The sequence below is a fragment of the Anser brachyrhynchus genome (assembly GCF_964034855.1).
Source record: "Anser brachyrhynchus genome assembly, chromosome: 2".
Taxonomy (NCBI): domain Eukaryota; kingdom Metazoa; phylum Chordata; class Aves; order Anseriformes; family Anatidae; genus Anser; species Anser brachyrhynchus.
Genome location: NC_137695.1, coordinates 24,921,773 through 24,946,415, shown reverse-complemented (window position 1 = coordinate 24,946,415; position 24,643 = coordinate 24,921,773). Strand labels below are relative to the sequence as shown.

Genomic DNA, 24,643 nt, shown 5'->3' with positions numbered 1-24,643 from the left:
TCAGTATTCAGTATTCAGCATTCAGATACACTCACAATGCTCCAACCCTGACCAATTTGATTTCATGTTTTAGGTAAGGCTCTGCAAGATACACTACAGCACAATATTCAGTATAAATATTCAGTATCTCTGCTACTTTTTACCTATTATTATTTTTTTCCTTAAAACCATGAAGCCATATTGCGGTGGACCTCACTTTATATATGCAAGCACAAAAGCATCTCACTTCATCGCATGTTTTTGATCTTCTCTCTTAGCTCTTGCCAGCTTCACAGATCACAGGAGGTGGCTAACAATTTACTTCCATTGTGCTAGAAGCTTCGTTTTCTCTCCTCTCTCAGTTACCCATCTCTGCTGATCATACACTATTGGACTTCCTCAAGTTTCCTTCGAGACACCCAGAGACTTTTTAAAATAAATCATTCACAAATAAAGTAAGTTTGCTTTTTAACTACTTGCCAGGTAGAGAGTACTGTTGTTTGTTTAAGGACTGCCAGAATTTCCTCTTAAACTGTTTGTGAAGATGGTTGTATATCGATTGGCTCATTGATTTCTGCTCTGTCATCAAATCTCTTTTGGAAAGACCTCTGAAATTATTATTCTGTCTCACTCAACAAAGAATATAAAATTGCTTTTTGGCATAGATGCAGTTAGTTGGCATTTAATATGTTTCCCCTAGAATAATGTGACAATACTTCATGTTTATCCCTGATTATGAATAAAATCTGAACGTGAAATACTTCAAGAAATCACTCCAAGAGATTTTTTTGTCCTGCCCTGAAAAAAAATCTACCTACCCATCCAGCTGTGTTCACCCTGGCTATGAAAATACTGTAGATGGGGGTGAAAAGAATGCCTGTTTCTAAATTAACTATGAAAAACCTCACACAGCTCTGGGATAATGAAAATGCCACCAAACCTTTATTTTACCTTTGTCCTAAGTAACTTTTGTGTCCAAGCTCAGTATTTAAGATTTTTATTCATATTTCTTACACTGAAAGATTTAGCTAATTAAAATATATTCCCTTCATGAAACTCGTTTTGAAATACTTATGGGCAATCACTGAGGTAAGATTTTATGTCAAAGCAGTTTAAGTAAAAAAAAAAAATAAATCTGCCAAATTACAGTTAGGAGTTGATGCTATAGATCTAAATCTAATTAGTATTTAATTAGCTAATGCTATGCAGCAAAATGTCCTGCAGTGTAGATACGGTCCTTTTGGAAGTTTGCTTGGCCGTTTTGGGAACCTCAGACATTAAAGTCCAATATAAAATTGTCAAGAAAACAGGGAAGAGATGCATATAGCGGTAGAAGGATCGAGAGTACTAATGTGAAGAGAACAGAAGAAAGCAGAGGAAGCTGTGCAGATAAGGATCAAGACAGGGAAAGAAAATGGAAAACAGACTTTTTGCTTGAGCTGGGCAAGGAATTCTGATTTTGAAAGAACTTCTCAGGGCATGTTGATTTGCATAATGACTAAGTGGTATGTCACTGCATAATGGCTAAGAGAGCTGACGCAGTGCAGGTAATAGCTGACCATGGTGGTACATGTAGGATCCTGCACATGAGACAGAAGAACTTACGGCATAGTCTTGGCCCTCATCCTCAGCACGTCAGGGCACACTGGGCAGATACCACCCCTGTGAACTATTACTTGTGGTAGTAGCAAAGCTTTGGTAGCACTCCTGAGATTGCAAATACAATTTTAAATGCATCTTTGATATATCGTTACCTCTACGTTATATGGAGAAATGGCAGGGTAAAGAAAATGTGGTTGAAGAAAAACACCAGTAATGGTACGCCTTCTGTCCTTGGTCTGGTTCTCACAAAGCCAAACTGGGTTTCAAATGGCCTTGCATAACTTCAAAAATCCATATTTGGACTTGTAGTTTGCAACCTATTTGGAACCTATTAAGAGAAATGGGCACTTCAGAGACATGAATCACTTGCTCTATTTTAGGTATCAATGCTAGGATGAGATGCACCTGTTTCTCTGCCAATAACTACTAGCTTAAGTGAATCAGGACCCACCTTTACTGTCTCTGAACCACGTTCTCTGTCATCTTTGGTTTTGTAGGGACTTTATTTTCTTGGCTACAGCAGTGAAAAAACATGCAGCTCGGGACCTAGAGATGTATAGTCCCAACTCCTGTGGGGCCAAAATCAAATAATTAGACTCTGATGCAGCACAGCTTTCTCCAAATGGTGGCTGTTTCGCTATGTGTTCACCTGTAAAGCAACCTATTCACAAACCAGTCTGCTCATGGATAATGGAAAATTAAAAATATACAGTTATGGCATGCCTGTAGAAAAAATCCCACAGGGCAGGATTCAGCTTCCTATGACACATTTAATGTCAGTAGATGGGATTTGCCATGTGCATTGTGTGTCTAAAGTCTCATTAGAATTGATGGAGATCAAGTCAAGACAGCCAGTGCAGCCTAAAGAATGACTCAATTCATCCTAAAAGACGAAGAACCTGAAGTACGAGGAACTGACTTAGAGGCATTTAGAGCCATAGAAGGAGTCCCAAAATACAGATGGCAGGGTTGCAGCTCTGGGGCAGCAGCATGCTGTGGTGTGAAATAAATTCGACCCTTCATGCAGACATCCTGGTCATCCCAGCTGGCACCAAGTACCCCTGCTTTGGTACTGATTCCTGCTGCAGTGACTTGTCAGCTGAGCCAGCCTTGAGATGCTGATGATTGTCCTGACCTGTCTACACTGAGTGCAGTGAGAGCTCAGACTCTAGCTGACATGTAGACAGCTACCTGCAGACATCTGAATTTATTTGTCTTAATCTGTGAGCTGAGTCCCAGTGTGCATGGCACTCTGTAAAACATAACAATGCTCTCTTCTTCAGCATCCATGTCATCTGACCCTGGGTAAGGGAGAACAGTGGGCATGGTGAACAGCCCCATGACGGTGAACCTGAATTTCCCTGATTTGTATTTGTTGTAAGAAGCAAAGCTTTTGAAGTTTCTGGAGCTAACTTTGTCTCCTTTATGCAAGCAAAGCCCGTGTTCTAATTCCACACATCTGTGAGTAACCCTGTAAACTGATTTCTTTTGTCGCTGAAAGTGACACTTATTTTTACCATGGGGATGCAGGGTACCTTCAATGAGTCATTAGCTGTAGGTCTTGTAATACAAATCTCAATGACTTTTTACTCATAATTAGATACATTCTGTGACTTGAAGATAAACATTCAGATCTGATAGTGTGCCATGGTGATTTATCAGCATTCATGCACCTGTAGGGTTGCGCCAAGAACATGACTTCGCTAAAACCAACCTCCCTTATGGGAACAATATGAAACGGTGGTTGGTGTAAATGGGAAAGACACTAGCAGGCTGTGGATTTAAGCTCATCTTAGAAAGGATGAACTTATTCTATCTGACACATCCAGCTGTGCAAACAGCAGTACAGAGTGAGCTGTAGTTAACTTCACTAATACATGGGGATTAGAAAAGATCCTGTGCTAAATATAAATAATACCTCTGCTTATAATGTACTTGAGTACCACAGAGGAAAGGAAGGAAATACAGGGGGAACCCAAGTTATTTCTCCAGCTGTCATGAAATAGGATTGAAAACCCTGTACATTTCAGAGCTTAATTCTTCTGCTTGCCAATGTCTTTTATATTTCTGAGGCAGAATTTACACAACATGAAAATTGCCATGATACATCAGCTGCTAGGAAAGACAACGAGGACTATATCAGCACTATTTCTTCACTTCTCTAACACTGAGCTTCTAATAGTCTGGTGTTACTGTATGCCTTGAGTGACAGATTACTCTGGCTGGATTCTCGGTAAAAGCAAAGGGAACTGAATCAGTTATCCCTTCTTTTGAATTTGAGAGTATGCCACAAATTGCAGTCACACTTTGGAGATGAGGATGTCCAATGCTCACCAATGCTTTAGAGAGCCCTGGAATCCTATTTTCCTGCAAAGCAGTTGTTGGAACCATTTACATTTTAAGTCCACCCAATGACTGTAGTTCAGGCCTGTAAATTTGTTCGTGTGTGCCAGCTGCTTTAATGAGTTTCCTATGTCACAGAAGACTCGAAAAAAAAAATAAATAAAAGAGTACAATCTATCTATTCCAGTTGCCATATGCAATGTCAGATGTTATCAATATTACTAAGGTTTCACATGATGGACATGGAGCATGCCGCTTCCACTAGAATTTCCCTTTTTGTACAGAGCCAAACCACCACTGACATCTTGTTAATTCACCCAACTGTGACTACTCTGTGTCAACATGTGTAGCTAACCTTCGTGTTCAGAAAGTTCACTTTGTGAAAACATTTTCTTGCTCTCAGTGTCAGACTCTCTCTTGCTGCCTTTTTCCATTACCTCATTTTTCCCTGTCAGCCAGAGATGTGGGACACCATTTCCCTTTGGAGTGTATCTCAGTGTTGAGCTGTTGAAACAGCAGGGGATGCTATAAATCTGGACAAGGAGCTGCTCTTCATACTTAGTAACTGGACGTTTTCTGGACATCTCAGACAACCTCTAACCTCTGTGATCTTGCATGGTTTCAGACCCAAACTTTCAGTTTGGGGTGGAAACCAGCATCATGCTAACACACCTCCAAATCAGCTGTTTCTGAGTCACCTTTTTAGACAAATATCAGATATTAGGATTCATTTAGGGCTTTCCAAGTGTCTCCTCATTACCTATTTGTACTACTTTACCTACAAAGATAGAAATATAAGAAGAGCAAAACCAAAAGAGTATCTGAACACAATATCTAAGTTGCAAGGATTTATTCCAAAACTTATAACATTAGAGCAGCTTGAACCCTAATTAAAATATACACTGTTCAATTCCTTTTCCCTGCCAAATATGCGATTCCATTGGCTCCTCAAAGCATGGCTAATGAAAGCAAAACAAAGGAAAGAGCCACCGCTGGGAACTTTTCTATACCTAGGGATGTCGTCAATGTAACTTATGCTTTTTCACACTAGAGCTAAGCTAGAAATCTGTAATTTATATTCTAGAAATGGTTAATATGCATTTGTAGAATGGGACGCAACTTGCAGAGTTAATGGTAGAAGAACCGAAGATAACGTTCCCCAAAGTTTTGACAGTTCTGAAGTTTTGATAGTTCCTTCTGTATAGTAAGTGTTTAGTAATGAACAAGTTCTGATTAGATTGTTCAGATTTCCCTAAAATAGGTGAAAGCTAAGCATTTTTCCTAATTTCCTTTGCTCTTATAACAGATACAGAAGATATCTGATAAGAGAGGGAAAAATATGTTGTCAAAAGTCTTTTTCAATGTATTTTTTGCATTTGGGGGAAAAAAAAAAGATTTAATTAAAAAAAATTATTCTTTCTTAGTCATGTTTTCATTTTTTATCAAAAAAAAAAAGTGTCTGAATTTAATTTCCTGTTTGCAACTCCCTTGAATCTTGGTTCAAAGATTTAATAACCCCAAAGTAGCTGCCTCATGCTTAAAGCTTCACAATGCCCCATTTGAGATTTTTTTTTTTTTCATTTGATAAGAACCACCATCCACTGTGACAAGGCCAGAGTGATCTTTGTGTGGAGAGTTTCAAAGGTGCATTCCTGGACTTTCCAGGGAAGAGCAGAGAATTGATTGACTGGGGTTTTCTGCTGTAGTGTGGAATGAGACACAACTGTTATTCTCCATATAGCATATATAGAGATACTGCATATAGAGTGTTTCTATTCTATATTTTGAAGTAGTTTTTGGTTACAAAATAAAAGTTGTTCCATGAAGAAAGACTAGCCTGTTCCCTGTGCTGAAGTCCCAGCAAAATCAGTCTTGTGATATTGCAATCCCATCTGCCAGTTTTAGGAGGAGGTATGGAGAGTTCAAGTTGCCAGCTCATGCCCTAGGAACTAGAGAAATCTCTTGGGACTAAGAAATGAAGACTCAGCTTTAGTTGGCACTCACTGTGTCAGAGCTCTAACCATCTGATGGGTAGGTGAAAGGCAGACCCTAATGAAGCAGAAATTTTTCCTCTTCAGACCTGATGAAGAGGTCTCTTGGAACTCTGTTTCATTAAGTGTGAATGGAGTGGTCAGAGGCATTAAAACTGTTGTTATTTCCTATATGAAAAAGAATTCTAAATTAACTGGACTGAATCAATATTTGGAGGCTTCTTGATTCTCACAAAGTCAAAGGAAAGAGGGAAACGCCTAACCTAATCAAACAGGGTCTTAATCTGCAGTCCTCTGGGAAATTTATCATTCCTGTCACCTCTATAGGGAGTGAAAGTAATTAATTATACTATGTAGAATGACTCACCAGACACCAAAATTTCATTAAGTTAGAGATCTGAATGAGTAAACTGGATTCCACCCAAGAGTAGTGGATCTGTAACTCTTAATGTACATTTCTCTTCTCTGCAGGCCACTGGCGCTTAACCAATAGATCAAATCCAGACTGAATTGGTGGAGTGTTACACATTTAGACATGATGAAGATGAGAAGCTCAGGAATTATGTTTCATACTTGATTTTTGGTTCATCAAATATCTTCTAGTTTATATACATCCCCTGTTCCATAGGACTGGCTTTTGCTGGTACTGTTAACAAACCCAGACCTGAGAATAGTTTTGATTGAACAGAGGGGAAAGTGTTCTTATTTTCTGTCTTCTTTTCATCTTCTCATAATTACTTTTCGAGCTGATATTATTTTTTTTACCATCAATCTTTCTACAGAGATTTTCATGTTTTGTTATAATTCTTAGATAACTGTCTGCAGATAAATTCTTAGTTTTCTTCTGCTTTGTGTTTTTTTTTTTCTTCTCATTTCTCAAAGTAGAGTGCTTTTCTTTTTTTTTTTTTAGTTTTCTCCAAAAAAATACTTTTTTGGAGGTTTGCTGTAAGTGTCACTCTGGGATTGCTTGTATTGTAGGATTTGTTGTGTCTCATCAGATGGCTAGGGAAGTCAGTTGTAATATTTTGGTACCAAGATGATCCCTGTGGTGTCTCAAAACTTGTACTGATGATAGTCTCAACTGATTGATAATGTCCAGCCTAATGTCAAGTGCATACTTGTTTAATATCATGACAAGATTATTTCCTGGAACATACCGAATCTTCATGGACAAATGTAACACCAAACATATCTCTGTTTGGAAAGAAGGATAATTGCTGTCTTTGCAAGAAAATGGTAAACGTCAGCACAAATGAGCATCAGATTTTACTATAAAATAATTTCTAATCAGCATATGGCCTGCATTTTTCCATTTATGTATGTCATTGGATATGCAGTTATCTAATGGATATATTGGTGTTTGAGCTAAATGATGATGATGCTACAAAGGATAGAAATAATGCCAATTTTTTGTTTGTTGTTCTTGGATGAAAAAATGCCATCAAAAGCTTATATGAGGTAGCATTGTATGGTGTTCATTTCCCTCTGTACGATGAGCTCATCATGCAGTGGGTTAGACTATATCCTTGCTTCCGGTTGCAGATTGAAATAATCTCTGTTGGCATTTGTTGCTTCTTCAGTAGCAAGCTGTATGTCTGTGCAGAAAACTGAATCTGCTTGCCTGTAAAATATTGCCAGATACAGAATGTCACATTAAAAATGGTTTCACATGAAGCATGGTTAAAGGATAAGTATTCCATTTATTTCTCAGGATTGCAGCAATCCTGTGTCTTCCATAAGACACTGAAAATAATTAATGAATCTAGTTCTAATAGTTCTGACAGTTGTCATGCTCTTCCTTTTCAGTTGTCTGTCTAAAAACTCTAGATAACAAATCTTGTTATATGGCAGATTGTTTGGATTTCACAGCAATTCTCATATCTGCTAGTATTATAGATCTCAGACTTCTCAATGATTTCTATTTACAGCCTCTCTGTTTATCAACAGTGGAAATTTTTTTTTCTTTCTTCTAGTAGATATGTGTTGACCTGTTCCTATACTCTAGGTTGCAGCTTTTAGTAGGTGTTAACAAGTGGAACTAGTTCAACTGATTCTCAGGTTGTGCCTCAAAGTGGTGCATCACATGCTGCCTTATATTTTAAATTCTCTTTGTTTCAAAATAAATAATATCATCTCTGTTTTCTGTTAAGTTCTGAAGAAAGACCCTTACTGATTGACTCCTGACTTTTGTCTCAGATGAGAGATCATAGTAATCAATCAGGTGATTGACCTGTAAATCTTAGCACAAGAGAGACAGAGACAGAATGTGTCCCACTCACACAGAGAATAGATCATGTTAGAAGAAAGTTTTATTTGAAACACAGCCATTGCAGGAGAACAGAACTAAGACAAAAGTAAGTCAAAAACATCATAACAGAGGTGACATTTTACTTTTTCTCCTTTATTGAAGGGGGAACAGATTCATTGTCAAAAAAGAAAACCAAACAAACATCTATTTCAGTACAGGTATGTTTATGAGTATAGTATGAAATATTTTCATGTAGGTCCTAGTCCTCTCCCACTAAAATAGATAGACAGATTTCTATTAAGATCCATATAGGATCTTTTTAAACACAAGTACGGCGAAGGTTTGGTTCTTATAAATCCCTTTGCTTTGTAGTGGAATAGAACTCAAACTACTGCCTTTTGATGTTTTGGGACTCAGTGGTCTTCTCTGATCACTACAACACTTTGCTCTTGTCTTATAGACTCCACGGTTTTCAAAGTTGCCAAATTTATAGAGTCAGGAGTCCAAGTTCAGCCGGTTTTAGTTTAGCTTCCAAAATCACGTGCACTTAAACATTTGGAGTATTCCTGTACAGCGGATGTGGCTATAGGGCTTCCACCCAATGACCAGTGTATGGAAGTCCCCTTGGCAGGTAAAAAGAGAACTAGATATTTACATGTTTCTCAAATGCAGGTGTTCAGAAGACAAGCATCTGTTAAACCTTCCCCACAAATGATACTACCTTCCACAGAACAGGAAGTGATGGCTCCTTTGCCTGCATGGCTCTCAAGAATAATAATTTAGCTCTGGATGTGTTCAGTCTGAAAGAAGCTAATGTGCAAATAGAATACTTGTATGACATTCAAAATCTGCTGGAAACCTTGTTAGAAATAAAAAATTAGAGCCCCCTTCTAAGCACAGTAGGGCTGTAAGATTCCTGGCTGCTAAATCATGGAAAAGAAGAAGAAATGAGAAACTCTTTGGAGGATAAACCTGTTTAAGAAGGATTAAAATATATAAACTGATTCATTCAATTGGGCATATCTACCAGCTCTGCATGTGCTCATTCTATGCTGGTTAACTATTTCTGGCTTCGAGAGATACATGTGCTGTGCATAGGCAGCGATAATGGTAGTTCTGCATTTTGTATGCTGTATTCTCTGCTCCCAGGGACAAAGCCTATACTGAACCTGTGACTCTGCAGGCGGCACCTGGGTTGTACCTGCCTGGTCCTGTGAATAATCTGAGATTTAGGACAATCCCAAGAACTTTACTCCAGTCTGCTCTTTTTTTTTAGCCTATGTGTTGATGTTCATAGTTACTGTTTGGTGCGAGATAAGTGATGTCAGCTTCTAGGAGGGAGGGCTCTGCTGATAGTGTTGTTCGGTGGTGGTTAAGGATGCTGTAGGTTAACGTGTGTTTGGGGAATATTTGGCTGTTTTTTTCCCGAATGAAAACCCATTAATTAACCCATTAAACTTCATTGCGAACATTAACATTTGAGATAGCCTGTGAATTTGCCCTTGATACTAAGGATCTGCCCTTTAAATATATGAAACCTACTTGAAATCTTATTCACATCATACACAAAAATCAAACATGAAGTTTCAAAGTAGAAGGGCAATGGGAGCTCTGGAGTACATATCCAAAATCTTGGACAAAGCAAACATTACTGTCAGCAGGTATATGATTATGGTCTGGGGCATCGGGTCTTGTCTAGCAAGGTCAGGTACTGCTTCATGGATGCAGGCACGAGGAATCACAGTTGGCTGTAGATGTAGATGTAAATAGAATATCTGTTACTGGAATTGCAGTTTTAATTTGGTGTTTGTTGTTTGTTTAGAGGAAACACAGGTGACAAAAAAGCTGCCAATTGACTGTCTCACAGAGTGTCATGGAGACCAGTCTGACATCACAATTGCATTTGCTAAAAGCAAGGCACGTGAACTTTTTTATAAATTGGGAAAATCCAAACAAGTTCTGATGTCCAGAGAGCTTTCTCATCCCTCATGAAAGCAGATTTAAGAAGCTGTTAGGATGAGTTCTGCCTGGCATTTATATGGCACATAGCTGGGGAAGAGAAGAGGACGTAGGCAGCATTTTAAGTGTTGTGCCCTTGGAGCATAAAGGCTGTCCTAATTCTTGAGGGAGAGGATCACAGTAACTAGAGGAGGAAATAGAAGGCAGGTCTTCACATGCCTTCTTTCACTCGCATGCTGGCTAACAGGGAGGGCTGGCTATCAAGATATCCATGGAGGACACATGACATCCACATCCTGCATTTGGCACTCATCACTGCCTACACATCTTGCTGCCACCTTCTACCCATCCCTTTACAGTAGGCTAGAGGCAATTAATGTAGTCACACTGAGAAGAATCACTTCAGCCTGATCCTGCTGTCTTAGGATGCAAGGCAACACCCTCAAGTTGAATGAGGGGAGTTTAGACTGGATATTAGGAAGAATTTCTTCATGGAAAGAGTAGTTAGACATTGGAACAGGCTGCCCAGAGAGGTGGTGGGGTCACCATCCATCCCTGGACATATTTAAGAGACATATAGATGTGGCAATTAGGGACATGATTTAGCAGTGGACTTGTAGTGTAAGGTGGTGTTTGGATTTGATGATCTTGAAGGTCTTTTCCAATCCAAATGACTCTATGATTCTAATTTTGTGTTGGTGCTCCACCACTGGCTTAGAGTTGCAGAAGATACCTTGTATCTTCTTTGTGACAAAAGTGAATGCCATGTATATTTAAATTGCTATTCTGTACTGGTAATGTTTGGCACCCAATTTTCTGGATGGCTCTATAATATAGTAGGCAAAGATGAACAAAGCTCTTTAATCTAAATGGAGTCCTTCTGATTTGTATCAAGGAAGTTGAGAGAAGAATCAAATCCCAGATCATTATTTTCTGAACTAGTACAGAGACAGAAACACTAGGCTGTAAGGCCCTGATTCAGGGAAGCATTAAGCACCTGCTTAACTTTGAGCAGTGACTTCAATGTATTTAAAGTTAATCAAGTGCTTAAGCTTTTTCCTCTATAGGGATTCTTCTCTGCATAAGGGCCTAAGAGAAAATAGATAACTATAAAGAGCAACTGTAATGAGCCTGCATATGGGCCAAAGAGAAGGGGATTATTAATGCTTTCAGGTTCAGTGAGGACTAGGGTTTAAATATCAGCCTCCTACAGCGAGACATGAAAGACTCTCATAAATGTGTTAAATCACATCAGGTCCATTTAATATCATTATGTTTAATAAAAGTATCTTTGCACTATAATAATCACTGAGGACAGTAGGTGGACCAGTCAGGCTATTCTGGAAACAGAATATATTCCTTTTGCTGAGGTTATGCTCCTTTCTGCTGCACTCTGTAGTGTAGGTCTCCAATAAACAATAAGCTTCTAAGTGCTTTAATCTCTGGGAAAATCTTGAAATTGCCTTGAGGGTGGTAAAAACATAGCTTCATGACACAACTGAGCTAGGCAATGAAGAATGAGGTTCTCTGAACCAGAATAGTAGAAATGAGTGTGGGAAAAGTTCTTGTGCAACCTCTGTTTTGTTGGCAATGCTTCCAATAATTGGTAAGAAAGACCACAAAGCTGCAAATCAGAATGTAACAGTGCAAAACTACAACCAGGGCTTTTATCAGAAAGGCCTTTCAACAGTCTTTATTGTTGCTCCCTCTCTCCTTCTAAGCCTCTTACTGTGGACAGAGGAAAAACACATCACTTTTTGGTTGTTTATGACCCCAGAGGGCAAACTGAAGTTGTTGATTTAATTGGAGTATTTAATTTTAAACATAGTTTATGATATGTAAGTGCTGCAAAGATAATTTGTCAAAACAAGAACTTTGGGGAACCTTGACACCAAACCTCAACAGTTTTATTATAATCACTTCATGATGACTAAACATCTTAGCAGTGAGTCTTTAATAGAGTGCTCCTAGATTTTGTATGAAATTTGGAGATAATCTATGGTATTTTTTATGTTTGAAAACTTATATAGGAAATTTTTATTTTAAATAGGTCAAAGATAAAACATTCTATGCAGGAAACATAATGGCAGAATTTGAAATCCCCAATTTGCATTTTACAAAGTCAAAATCTAATTGGTGAACACTTGCAAAAGAGATTTTTTTTTCTTGTCTTGCAGAATTTTTAGCATAAACAGAAGCTGTCTGTTCAGTACTTAAGACCTCCTGAACTTTCATGCATTTAATGAAACTGTGTTTTTCAGAAGAAAGAAAATGAACTTTATGCAATATTACTAAACAAAGTGAGAAGGTCTAAGCCTTTTTAAGATATTTGCAGTTTGTATCAACTTTATAACAGTATTTTTTATTATCTTTTATGTAGACAATAAAGACCCATGTGAATAAAATTTAAACAATTACATTAATATATAATGTGACATATTGTCGAGCACAAATATGTCTTTCTTTACCTCCTTTGTAGCCATGACCTTAGATTTCAGAAATTTTAATGCACTGATCATTGTACCCAATCTATAGTTAACTCATGGAACTCATTACTATAAGGTACTAGGGTATTGATATGTTCAGAAAAACAGAGACAAATTAATGGAAGGAAGAAATCCATATCAGTGAACATGTGAATATGAGTGCTGGCTGAGAACTGCTCAGTGCCAGAAGCTGAAAAGATACACTGAGAGAAGGATCCCTGTATGCTTTGTCTCGTTTTTGCCTGTCTCTTCCATAACATCTGCAACTCTGACTACAGTCAAAGACTGTCTGTAGGCCATGGATCTGCCAGTATGTCACAGAAAATATTCAGAGTCATAAAATCATTAAGGTTGTAAAAGATCTCTAAGGCCTCTAGTCCAGCCATCCACCTAGCATCAATATTGCCCACTAAACCATATCCCTAAGTACCACATCTACCTTTTCCTCAAAAAACTCCAGGGACAGTGACTCCACCACTTCCCTGAGCAACCAGTTCCAATGAATGAGTTGTTCGCCACTGCATTCACCTTTCTTCAGAGTTCACCTACAAGTGCTGTAATTTAAATATTTCTCATTTAATTGACAGGCATCATAGAGCTTGTTGCAGAAAAAAAGATGTGTGGAATATCCTTCCATCTGATCAATACTCCTCTAGGATTTAGGTGACATATAGCTGAGCACCTTGAAACCTCTGCTTTTCAATCTCAAAAAGATGCAGAAATGAACTCTGGCCTGGAGTGAAAGACAACCCTATTAATCTTCAGGTTGAAAGTTGCTTCTTCTTCAGGCAGGATTCCCAGAACTGCGCCATCATTTCTGGCCACAGAAATGGGAAAGAGTAAACTCTTGGGCCAGCCCTATCTGCCAGAGCACCCCCAAGCTCTGGAGGTAATGTTATAACCTGATATATATATATGTCATATATATATATATATATCATATATATGTCAGTGAAAATAACAGTGATCACATCTTACCAGGCAAGGAATGGGATCAAATTCACAGTCAAAGAGTTTTCCTGAACATCCCTGGGTTTGTGCTGACTTGAATAGTTAATAATAGTTTTCCAAGCAGTAGTAGGGAACAATAAGCAAGTCGAGTGAGAAGAGGGAAGGGAATCTGTAAGGCAGGTGACAGAAGAGATGATTACATTTCATAGGATTTCCATTAAAGTTTTATCAAATACTAAAAAAAGGTACGAAGAAGTTGTCTAATGTTGTCACATTGTTCATTTAACTGATGGCTTGTAACAAAGGTAGAAGAGCATAATTCCTTTAGGTAAATAGAAAATTAGACTTAGTAGTAGTGTCCTTAAATTGGATGCTGCTGAACACTCAAATCCCTCATGTATGTCTGAGAGCACAGAGTTATCACTGAATGATACTTAAATACAACTGCAACACAGACTGCTTTTTCATGCACAGCACAATCTGTTTATGTTTCTTATGCTCATCCCTTTAAAGACCTGATGGAACCCAGTCCAGCACAAATGTAATGAGCACATCAATTAAGTAGGGAGATGGTACCTTGTGACAGCTGGGCTGCGGAGGGGCTTCAAGATTCTGTGAAAGGGAAATGAACAAAGGGAGTCGGAGAAGGACTTAGTTCAGATAGGAATGACACCTTTGTGGAAGGATTGTCCAGGTCAAGAATTGCATTTCTGTCATTTATTTTATTATCCTTTTATTGAGGTATTCCTTTTTTTTTTTTTTTTTTTTTTTTTTTTTTTTTTTTGTAGCTAGCAAAGTATCTTTCTTAGACTGCATTATGAGCACAGTGTTAAACATGGTAGGGTGCCAATCTACAGTCAGGGCCAAGAGCCCTTACTGAAAACTAGGTCAGCCTTAGAGGTTATATCAAGTAACCCCCTGGGTAAGTTGCCTTGCAAGACTTTACAGTAAAATATTTTCTTTTTTTTTTTTTTCCCCCCAATTTTTTATATTTTTTGAATATGACAGAAGTTGGGAGCAGAGATCCCCAGCACCACTCTCCCAGTCTGTACTGCAGGTGTTCTGGGGAGAGTGACTTCAGAAACAGAAGAATACTCAGGGGACAATAGCAGTCTGCTAGGAAACAATGAAATGTTTCTTATTTTCTTTTTTGAGTTTTTTTAGAATCCGTGCTCCAAATATTCTACCTTCCTTGCAGAGTGAAAAAGCATACAAACTAAACAGCATTGGCGGAATGTGATTTTTTGGTAATAATTTTTTAAAACAAATCCAACCCCATTCATATTTAATGACTTTTTTTTTTTTCTCACCAGTTAGCCAATGGAAAGTAAATTGAGGAGTTGCTCATCCTAAAGGAATCCAAATCATTTAAAATGTAATAAATTAGGCATATTCCCCCAGGATCAGGGCATATTATCAGTCAATAAGCAGGATTAATTTAGATTTCAATATGTTATGCTCTCCATAATCTTTGCTTCTGGTGCACATTAGAGAGTATTTTGCCCCACAAGATTAGTCCGGAATAAGTAGGCTTTATCAATGTTCATCTAGCCTCTGAGAACAATTTAATTTTCTCAGTACTTTAATAATGAAATGATTTTTTTTATCTGTTTATGTATCTAAAAGGTGATCCTCCCATTTTGAGTAGATGATTATGTTCCTAGTTTTAAGAAAAATTGAACATATGAATAGGATGGATCACTAAGATATTCCACCATGCTGGTGTTTCTCAGCACACATACCTGAGTGACAAAAAATATTTCTTTCACTTGATTGTCAACAGGAATTCAGATCAGATTGTCCTAAGTCTCATAGCATCTTTCCAAGACCAATTTCATTGCTTAGATTTGACTGCTTTCATTTTACCAAACCAGAGATTCTCCTTTGAACAAATGACAACGATCAGTTCATTTCTACCACTTTCCTCTCATTTTGCTGTATTAAGGTAACAGTATATTTTATTTCTGTTTTACAGATTCAGAAAGGCAAAGGAACCTGCTCAGGATCTCACTGGAAGCTAAAGTCAGAAAAACAGCTAGAGCCCAGGCAAAGAGAAAAAATACCTGCAGTCTTTCCGTCCACTAAATATGTTGTTGCCATTGCTTGTAACAGGCACAGTTTTGCACTAAGCAAGCAGTATGGGCCTCCTAGGGTTTGTCTGAACTTGTTTTGACCCAGCTGGAAATTTGCTTCAGCTTGTTACAGCATTTACCTAATGACCATGGGACTGTTACCTGCTTGGTTTTAGCTGTCGCTTAGCTTGGAACAACTCTGTGGTGTAACACCAGGTATTAAAGTTTTGCAACTAATGGATAGTGAAAGCAAGACATTTCTCTGTTCATTACTGTAGAAGAAAATGCAGCAGAGAGGGGAGAAGGCATAGGATGAAGGCAGAGGCCTCGAGAGCACATGCAGAGGAAGATACGGGAGTCCTGGGGGCTATAAACTGGGGACAGTTACTGGTCAGCAAATGAATGCAACCTTGGGCACTGTGTAAACCATTCCTATGGGCAGCAATAAGAACCAAGAATCATTCAATTTACGTCAAGAATACCATATAGAGTACATGAAGATACAACGTGGACTTACAGTCTGATAAAGAAGAAGCAAGGTAGATAGCATGCCAGCAAACAGAAAAAAGGCCCCAAGCAAATCCCAGAGGAGAAAGAGGAAGAAGGGAAGAAGCCTTCAACACCAACATCACGATCCTGGTGATCATAAGCAATCCCGAATCACAAGCAAGGGCTTGGGATACTAAAGACTCATGGTAACTCCCTCCTTGTGCCTTGTAGTAATGGACACCATCAGCCTTAGGACCCCGAGGGGTAGTGGGAAGGTGAACATAACACTGGAGACAGGGGAAAGTTCTAGAAAGTTTATGTATAAGTCATATTACCTGTGTTACACAATTTGAACTGTGTAGTGTCACTGTAACTGGGCTAACAATGACTTTTCAATGAGACAGTTAAGACTGTAATTAGAACACCAGTAAATTACTGACTTTACATATGTGGCGTGCTTCTTTTGCCCGTAACGAGACCTTGCATATTACAAACTGGTGGGAAGCCAAACGACCTGTTCTTTAACTTGAAGGTAACAAACTGACAACATAAATACCGAACAGGCATAATCCAAACAATATGAGGTGACAGGGAGGTTAAAGCAATCTTAGCTCAGCTGAAGGACTAACAGCCTGCTGCCACGCTAGAGGTTAGTTTGCAGGCAGGTCTTTCATGATGTGAGAGTTTCCTCTTCTTTTCCTGCTTTCCGTGAACCCAGCCAGGAGCAGAAAACCAGGCAGGACCTCTGAGCAGATGCATCTGCACTTTCACCTGTGGTGAGCTCCAACTGCTCAGCCGCTGTAAGGGCAAACACCTCACGCTGTTATTTGCTGGGGCTGTGAAGCCACGCATGGCCTGTATAAATTAATGGTGAAAACCTAGTACTTTCTGAATAGCCCTGACTGCAGAATGATGGGAAATACTGTTGAAGTAATGCATTTGAAAAGACACTTTTTTGTTTCTAACACAAAATGTTAGGAGAGTGCTATATAGTCTGCATTTTCTGTAAGTATTTAGACGTTAATATTGATAATAACCAAAAAAAAAAAAAAAAAGCAAACACTGGCATACATTCCAGCTTAATTGTTTTGAAGGACTTGAAAGGTTTTCTGAATCCACAAGCTACTGTGCTTCAGTAACAGGACCCTAATAACACAAAGAGCATTCTGCAGACATACATATGTACAAAAGATGAAATACTATGAAGGCTGTTCCTAAGCACATTAACTTTATAATATTGGACATATTAGAAAATATAATCTAGCCTCAGATTCAGCAAAGTGGCTACATGTATGCTAGCATGGGACTTCACATACAGGGCAATTTTTAACTCACACTGCTTTGTAAACAGGCTCAGACAGTGTTGGAAATTCTGGCCCTGCTGTGCTGATCTCCAACTGTCTTCTCTTGCTCTTTATAAATCTCTTTCCCCGTCTGCTTTCAAAATGTTATCTTAACTAGGATTAATAAAGATACACTGGGGAGCTTCTTATCTCTTACAGGAATTATGATTATAATAATAATAAAAAAGCTTTAATCTTGGAAGAGCAATGGAGGGAGAGGAAGGCTGGAAAGAAAAAACTGTGTGTGGGGGAGAACAGACAGGTAAGAGGTGAGACAAGGACATTGGAGGTCATGGATGGGCCCACACCAAAACCTGAGATCCAAGTACCCCTGAACTTTGAGAATATCGGGAGCCAGATGAAAAAAGGTTTGATCTGGACCCCTACCTTTCTCTCCGAATTAAGGATAAGCTGGTTCTGATAAAAGAAGATCCATCCTGAGAGTTTTTGAAATTCAAAAGAACTCAGTTTACCTTTTAAATTAAGTTCTGAGCGGCTTTCCTATTTCTTGTGTTCAGTCAGGAGAAGATGTGGAAATATCAAAATACAGCATGAAAGACATGCCTGCCCAGCCTGAATGAGGGCGTACTGAAAATCTCCTCAGGGGGACTGATCCTCTGAGATTTCCAGAGCTAAGAAGCCTGGATGTGCTTCAGAAAAATAGCTGAAGTTTTAGGCAATTGACTGAATGAAACCACAACATCAAACAAATTGAGGTTCACCATGGCTTGCTGCTTAACTGGAATATAATTGCATTTATTTTAGATATATGTGATTCTCCTATTTGTAACTGAAGACCTGCAGAGTTCACTGGCTGCCATGCCAAAGACCTCGGTGGCTACATCTGCACTAGGATATTAAGCACATCCTGGCTCTCATCTGGCCTGGAGGCACAGTGACATAGCCAGGCTCATGCTCACAGGACTGAACTCTCTTGTCCCCCAGACCTGGGTGGCTACATCCAAACTGCCTGCAGGGAATGGCCCTGTGAAACATGCTCAGGACCTAATGGGGAAAGGGCTAGCAGGCATGACCAGAACTGTGCCAGATATCATGGCCATGTTTAAAATTGTGGACAATTGTGGGATAGCAGTGGGCTCATACCCTGGCACTGTTTAGTTAGTAATAAAGACTGAGCTGACGGATGCTGGCTATCTGCTGCTTGACTGCGGTCTCCCTGGCAAGGAGACCATCACAGTGGCCAGTTTTGTGTATCATCACTCTTCCACATCTTGCTAGGATTCCGCATGTCTGAAAGATGGGCTTTGTGAATTAAGTTGTTTGTCTCTAGTTGGAGATTGGATATTCTTGGTCCTGTGCATCATCCCACTTGATTTTGGCCCTATGCTTCATCAGTTATTCAAGACCAGACACCCTTTTCATTGAGGTGTATATACTTACTGTCAGACCTTTGTTGCTGTTCTGAGAACCAGCACCGGAAACTATAGGGGGTTCATCTGGCAGCAGTGCATCTCAGAAGTGATACGGACCAGTGAGAGCATGTAAAGGCAAATAACATCATTGTCTCATTAATTTAAAGTCGTCCTTTAAAGCCTGGGAAGCCAACTACTGCTGGTAAACTATTATACTGAACTCCTGAGCCTAATGTATATCATGGACACAGCTTGGGACCATGTCGGAAAGAGACCTAGATGGACAGAGCTACACTTTGTCTCCCACTGCATGCCCATTCTCCCATCAAAAAGAAGCCTAAAACTTACCAATGAAAGGTACCTTACAGACATCTCCATTCAGGTGACTGAGAAAAAAGGGTTGTAAGATATGCCATGAAATCTAGCTGCAGTGTTGCAATTCATTATTTCTGCAGTAGAAGTATCTCAGGTTATCTACTTAACACAGCCTCTTGATCCTGGGTAGGCTATCACTACAAAATTTTCTCTTTCTGAGTGAAAGATCAGTTTTCCTACACATGCATTATTCAAGTAGGATGATATAAAACCATATTATACTATTGAAAGTGTATAAACCCTCAGTCTTATCTCTTGTTTTGACATGTCTTGAAATCAGCCTTATTAGACATATCATTTAGTTTGTCCAGGTTTTATATTGAGATATTGAGATACTGTTCAAGAACTTTGTCGAGTGAAATTACATACTTAAATCTTTGTATACTCATAATATTCTAGTGTCTGGTTAACTTCCAGATCATTACCCAGTAACACCTCTATACCCACCTCTCTGTTTACTGAAGAAATATCCAGTTTCTTTTGTTTTCTGGCTGACTGGAGTATATGAATAGGAATGGAGAGGTGGTTTTAGAGTGGTAAAATGGAGAGCAAATTGCAGAAGAGACAGATTAAAGAGGTGAGTTTTGTTTAGAGTTCTGAATGCAATCAGACCTGCAGCAATTAGTTTCTGCTTCAAGGGGTCTGTGTCTGACTCTGGTATAATATCTGAGTACTGTACTCATGTTTCCCATGCCTTCCCCCCCATATCGATCATTTAATTGCTTCAGGAAGATATTGTTATCCCAGGAGATCCAACATGTGAGTCTCAGAGCCACCAAGGGCCATGAATGGGATCTGGATACCATCTGCTTTAACTGGACCCCATGATCAGTGAGAAACCAAAATGGATTACCAAGAAAAAATAAATACAACGTCTCTCAGATGACTGTCTGCCATGTTCTGTGAGAGCTGAACTTTTGGAGTGAGGGATGAAGCTTCATTATTGGGTACAATGAGTTGCAGTGGTCAAGTCTGAAGGTTGCAAGGATGTACTTTGCTGGAGCTGAGTCTGTTTGGAAAGAGCGTGGCTTTCCAGCTAAGGAATTATTCCCTTTTGTAAAATAAGAATTGTGCTTATGTGCATGTATTTTTTTATGTCGATAGATGTTTGTGTGAGCATCTGTGTCTGTGTGGAGGAGCTGGAGCACAAGAAAAAAAATCCAAGCATGCAAATGAAAAAAACCTGTTCTTTTATGAAGAAAATGGGTCTGTTCTCTTTTGGTTGCATTGCTTACATAGTTGTTAGTTTAATCTTTATAATAAAGGGTGTTTTTTTTTTTTTTAAATGTGTGGCAAACTAAGCAACTGGAACATAGGTAGAAATAATATATTTGGGTTACAGGAAAAAAAAAAACTGGCATGACTTTAAAGGCACACATTTCATAACACCACATGTGCAAAGCATTATAATAATTGTACTGTGCACATCTGTAACAGACAGAGTGAACAATGAATATTAAAAACACATTCCTATAGCTGGCCCAGAAGCTTGGCAGTAGATTTTTATATGGGAGACCTGTACTAGAGTCCAAATGCTGGGTTTTCTGCATCCAAAGCTGGCGGGGCTTTGGCAGTGGCTAAGGTGATGGGCTCGGGTGCAAGCAAAAGGGGTGGGGAGGAAGATGGTGAAGTTGTTCCAGCTGCCTCTGCTTCATTCCCCAACTTGCTACCCCACAGAAGGTATTTTGCTGAGGAAATCTGGCTGGAGCCCTCAGTGGCTGCTTTTCAGAGCTGTTACAGTGCCAGAATGAGGAGGAAAAGGGATGGATGTGGAAGCAAACCAGCAACAAACAAATGGACAGAAGGCTATGCTGTGTACACCTGGGCTCTCGTCCCAGCAAGGTTTCAGAAACACTTAAATTTCCTGAGATACAACTCCTGGGCAAGATGGGCAAGATAAGTACACACACCAAGGTTGTGTGGCTCCTGCTAACTGATTAAGTGTGTCATTTAATTAGTGGGCTATGCAGCATATTGAAGGCATCTTATGGGGAAGAACAGTGGGATATCATTCAATTAAGACTCTCCTTGCAAACAGTGGAGAATGCAGTAGCCACCTCACAAGGAAGAGTTCATCTTTCCACCAAAGAGCCAAGTCCAGAATGTTTTGAAGATTCTGCTACTGCTTTATAAGGCAAAGAGCAGGGTATCATGTTTTTCATTTTATAGCAACAGGAGACATGCCATGAAAAGCCCCAGAACTTCCAGCTTGTGGAAATGCCTTCCACAAGCACAGGAGAGTAAACTTCCTGCCAGACCCTAAAAATGGAATGGATATCAAAATGTCACATCTCTGAATCCAGTGGCTTTGCCATGAGAATTCAGCTGTGAAAGCAACACTCAAGATTTCATTATGTCCTGTAGGAGGAGGAACGTGGAACACTTGGTCTCCAGGCCCAAATGGTAATCATTTATCAGGGAAATGCTCTTCTTTTCTCTCTTTACATTGATTTCACTTGTATATCCACATTATTTTAGTCAGTAGGACAATTTTCTTCCCTTTCTTTTCCTTGTCTTCACACGTTAGAACATTTCAGATGCCTAAGAAAATTAACAGTTGTAATGTTGCTGCTCTATTATCTATCACACTCATCACTATTTCACTGTTGCCTTTTACTTCTGTATCAGTCAGTCTGTATCACATAGTGAGAGCACAAAGCTTTTAGAGGAAAGGCCATCCTTCCTTCTGTGCTCATGTAATGTCACCCTGACACATTAATTTGTCATTAATGTTCAAAACTGCTATGGCAATGCTTCCATCATTACCACTACTAATCCACCCTTTTACAAGCACTATTTAAGGTAATGTAAAATGTTGAAAGACTGTTTGGGACTTCAACAAAATAACATCTTATTGTCTTGAGACAGATTTAAAAATCATACTATTAATAATAATAAATAAAGAGACTTCCTGAGGCAATGCAAAATAGATCCTTTTTTTTTTTTTTTTTTTTTTTCCACAGGAAAGTGGGGATTTTCCTGAAATTCTATGACTTTAAGAGCAAAAGATTAAAGGAAAAACAAATATTAAGAGATTAACAATAAAGTCATAAGAAACGAAGACATTGGATATTCATAAACGAACAGTCACAGAAATCAGAAATGCAACAAATTTCAATAGTAAACATTTCAGTCATCTAAAAAAATAATTATAATCCCATTTCCTTTTCTTTTCTTCTTTGAAACACTTCTCCAGTTAAATGAAGTTGCTTAGCCCTAACATGTAATATCTTCAAAGACAATTTAGAGCATTCAAAAAAGCCCTTTGATGTGAAATTAGAAAAACTTAATGTATTAAAAATATATATTTGTATTTTGACTAAGTAACCTAGTAAAGAGCCATTCTGAGATGGAGAGGTAGAAATAAATCATATTCCTTAAACAGAAGAGCCATGGTTTGTCTACACCTGAGCAATGGGTCACTATGTGTTACAGCTAAATTCAAAGAGGTTACATAGAAAAAGTACATAAATAGTATGCCAGTCAACTTCATTATCAATATATCATGTACAACCTCTATCAAAAACTCACAGTGTCCTAGACATTAGGAAGTTGAATGAGAAATATTGAAAAGAAATACTTCTGATGTTACATGATTTACAAAATATTGTAGCTTTTATGAATTGTTGTAAAGAGCAAGAAAGCCAGTTGAGATGGAGGAATGTGCTAATTAAGGAACACTATAGGAATGTAAACACAGGTAGGCTTCCAACAGGCATGTGGGGAGAAGAAATCTGAGCCTAGCTAGCAGGGAAGAGGGAGTCGTACTTCATGTAAAGCTTAAACCTGCATTCCCAAGAGCTGGAGATAAAGTGAAAGGAAAGCAAGAGAAGTGGGAGGGGATCCATCTTGGAAAGAGAGAATGCAACCTGAAATATCTCACAGATGTTGGCAGCCCTGGAGTTGTGGTGAGGTTTTGGATGCCTGTCTTCCTTTCCTTCCCTCCCCTCTTCTATTAATGTTGTAAGTCAGCTCTGTAAAATGGTATTAGAAACAAACAGCCGCTGAGTTGCTGATTTGGGTTTTGAGGCTTACTACAGCCTCAGAGAATATGCTCTGAAATACAGCATCCTGAAGGAGAGGCTAAGCAGGATCTATTGCCGTATATTGCCACAGCTGGATAATATCTCAGAGAAGTGATGAATGGTGGTTTGGAGACGAGACTAATCCTGGGTGTGTTTTAAGTTATTGGAAGTGTTGCTTTTTAAGGATTCACCGAAATCAAGAATGGTACAACCCAATGAGCAGGAGATCAAGAAAAGGTATCAGGAGTCCTGGAAAGATGAAGAAGTAGCTCCTGACAAACCCAAACATAAAAAAGGAAGTGTATAAGAGACGGAAGCAGGGTCAGATATCCAAGGAGGAATATAGACACTGTCTGAGCATTCAGGTATGGAGCTAGGAAACTCCGAATCTGGAGTTGAGTCTAGCAAAGTAAATGAAAAATAAGAAAGATTTCTGTGGGTATATCATTAGCAAAAAGAAAACACGGGAAAATATTGTCAAATAGCCAAAATGGGCATAGCACCTGGTAGATATGGAAGGTTTCTCCTTCATCTCTTTACCTGAAAGTTCAGTCTTAAGGAATCCCAGATCCCTGAGTCAAGCGGGAAAGTCTGGACCAAGAAAGATTTATCCTTGGTGGAGGAAGATCTGTGAAGAGAATATTTAAACAAATAGGACATGAACAACTCTATGGGGCCTGATGGAATGCACCCGCAAGTACTAATGGAGCAGGCTTATGTCATTGTAGGGTCATTGCTGATAATCTTTGAGAGTTCATGGAGATTGGTGGAGAGGACTGAGGGCTGGGAGAAAGTAAATGCTACTACTCTGTCCAAAAAGGGCAACAATGGAGAAACAGAGAACTACAGACCAAACAGACTCAGTTTAATCACTGGGAAGCTGAAGAAGCAAATAATTCTGGAAACCATTTCCAAAGTCATTAAAGCCAAGAAGATGCTTGAGAGTAGTCAGCGGCTATTAACAGAGCAGAAATCATGCTTGGACAGCCTAATAACCTTCTATGATGAGATGACTACCTTGGTGGATGAGCAGAGAACAGTGAGTATTGTTTAACAATGTACTCAAGCAAGACTTTCAGCACTGTCTCCCATAGCATCCTAATTGACAAATTGATGGAGTACAAGGTATATAAATGGACAGTGTTGTGGATTGAAAACTGGCTGAACTGCCGGTCTCAAAGGGTTGTAATCACTCTTGTAAGCCCACTTGGAGGCCAGTCACAAGTGGTGTACCCAAAAGGGGCCAATGTTGTTTAACCTCTTGATTATTGGCCCAGATTTTGTGACAGAGGACACCCTCAGAAGATTTACAGGTGACAGAAAACTGAGAGGAGTAGCTGATACATCAGATGGTTATGCTGCCATCCAGAGGGACCTCAATAGTCTGGAGAAGTGGGCTGACAAGAA

At 39.0% G+C, this 24,643-nt stretch overlaps 1 long non-coding RNA gene across 2 annotated transcripts in view; it reads left to right on the top strand.

The window, feature by feature from the left end:
• Positions 1–24,643, top strand: part of LOC308190816 — a 39,978-nt gene that overhangs the window by 7,044 nt on the left and 8,291 nt on the right. Inside the window, exon 2 of one of the 2 annotated variants that reach the window (XR_013947500.1) lies at positions 15,535–23,119. This is a non-coding gene — a long non-coding RNA (uncharacterized lncRNA). The remainder of the gene's footprint in view (positions 1–15,534; positions 23,120–24,643) is intronic. The other variant, XR_013947501.1, reaches the window with a different exon arrangement.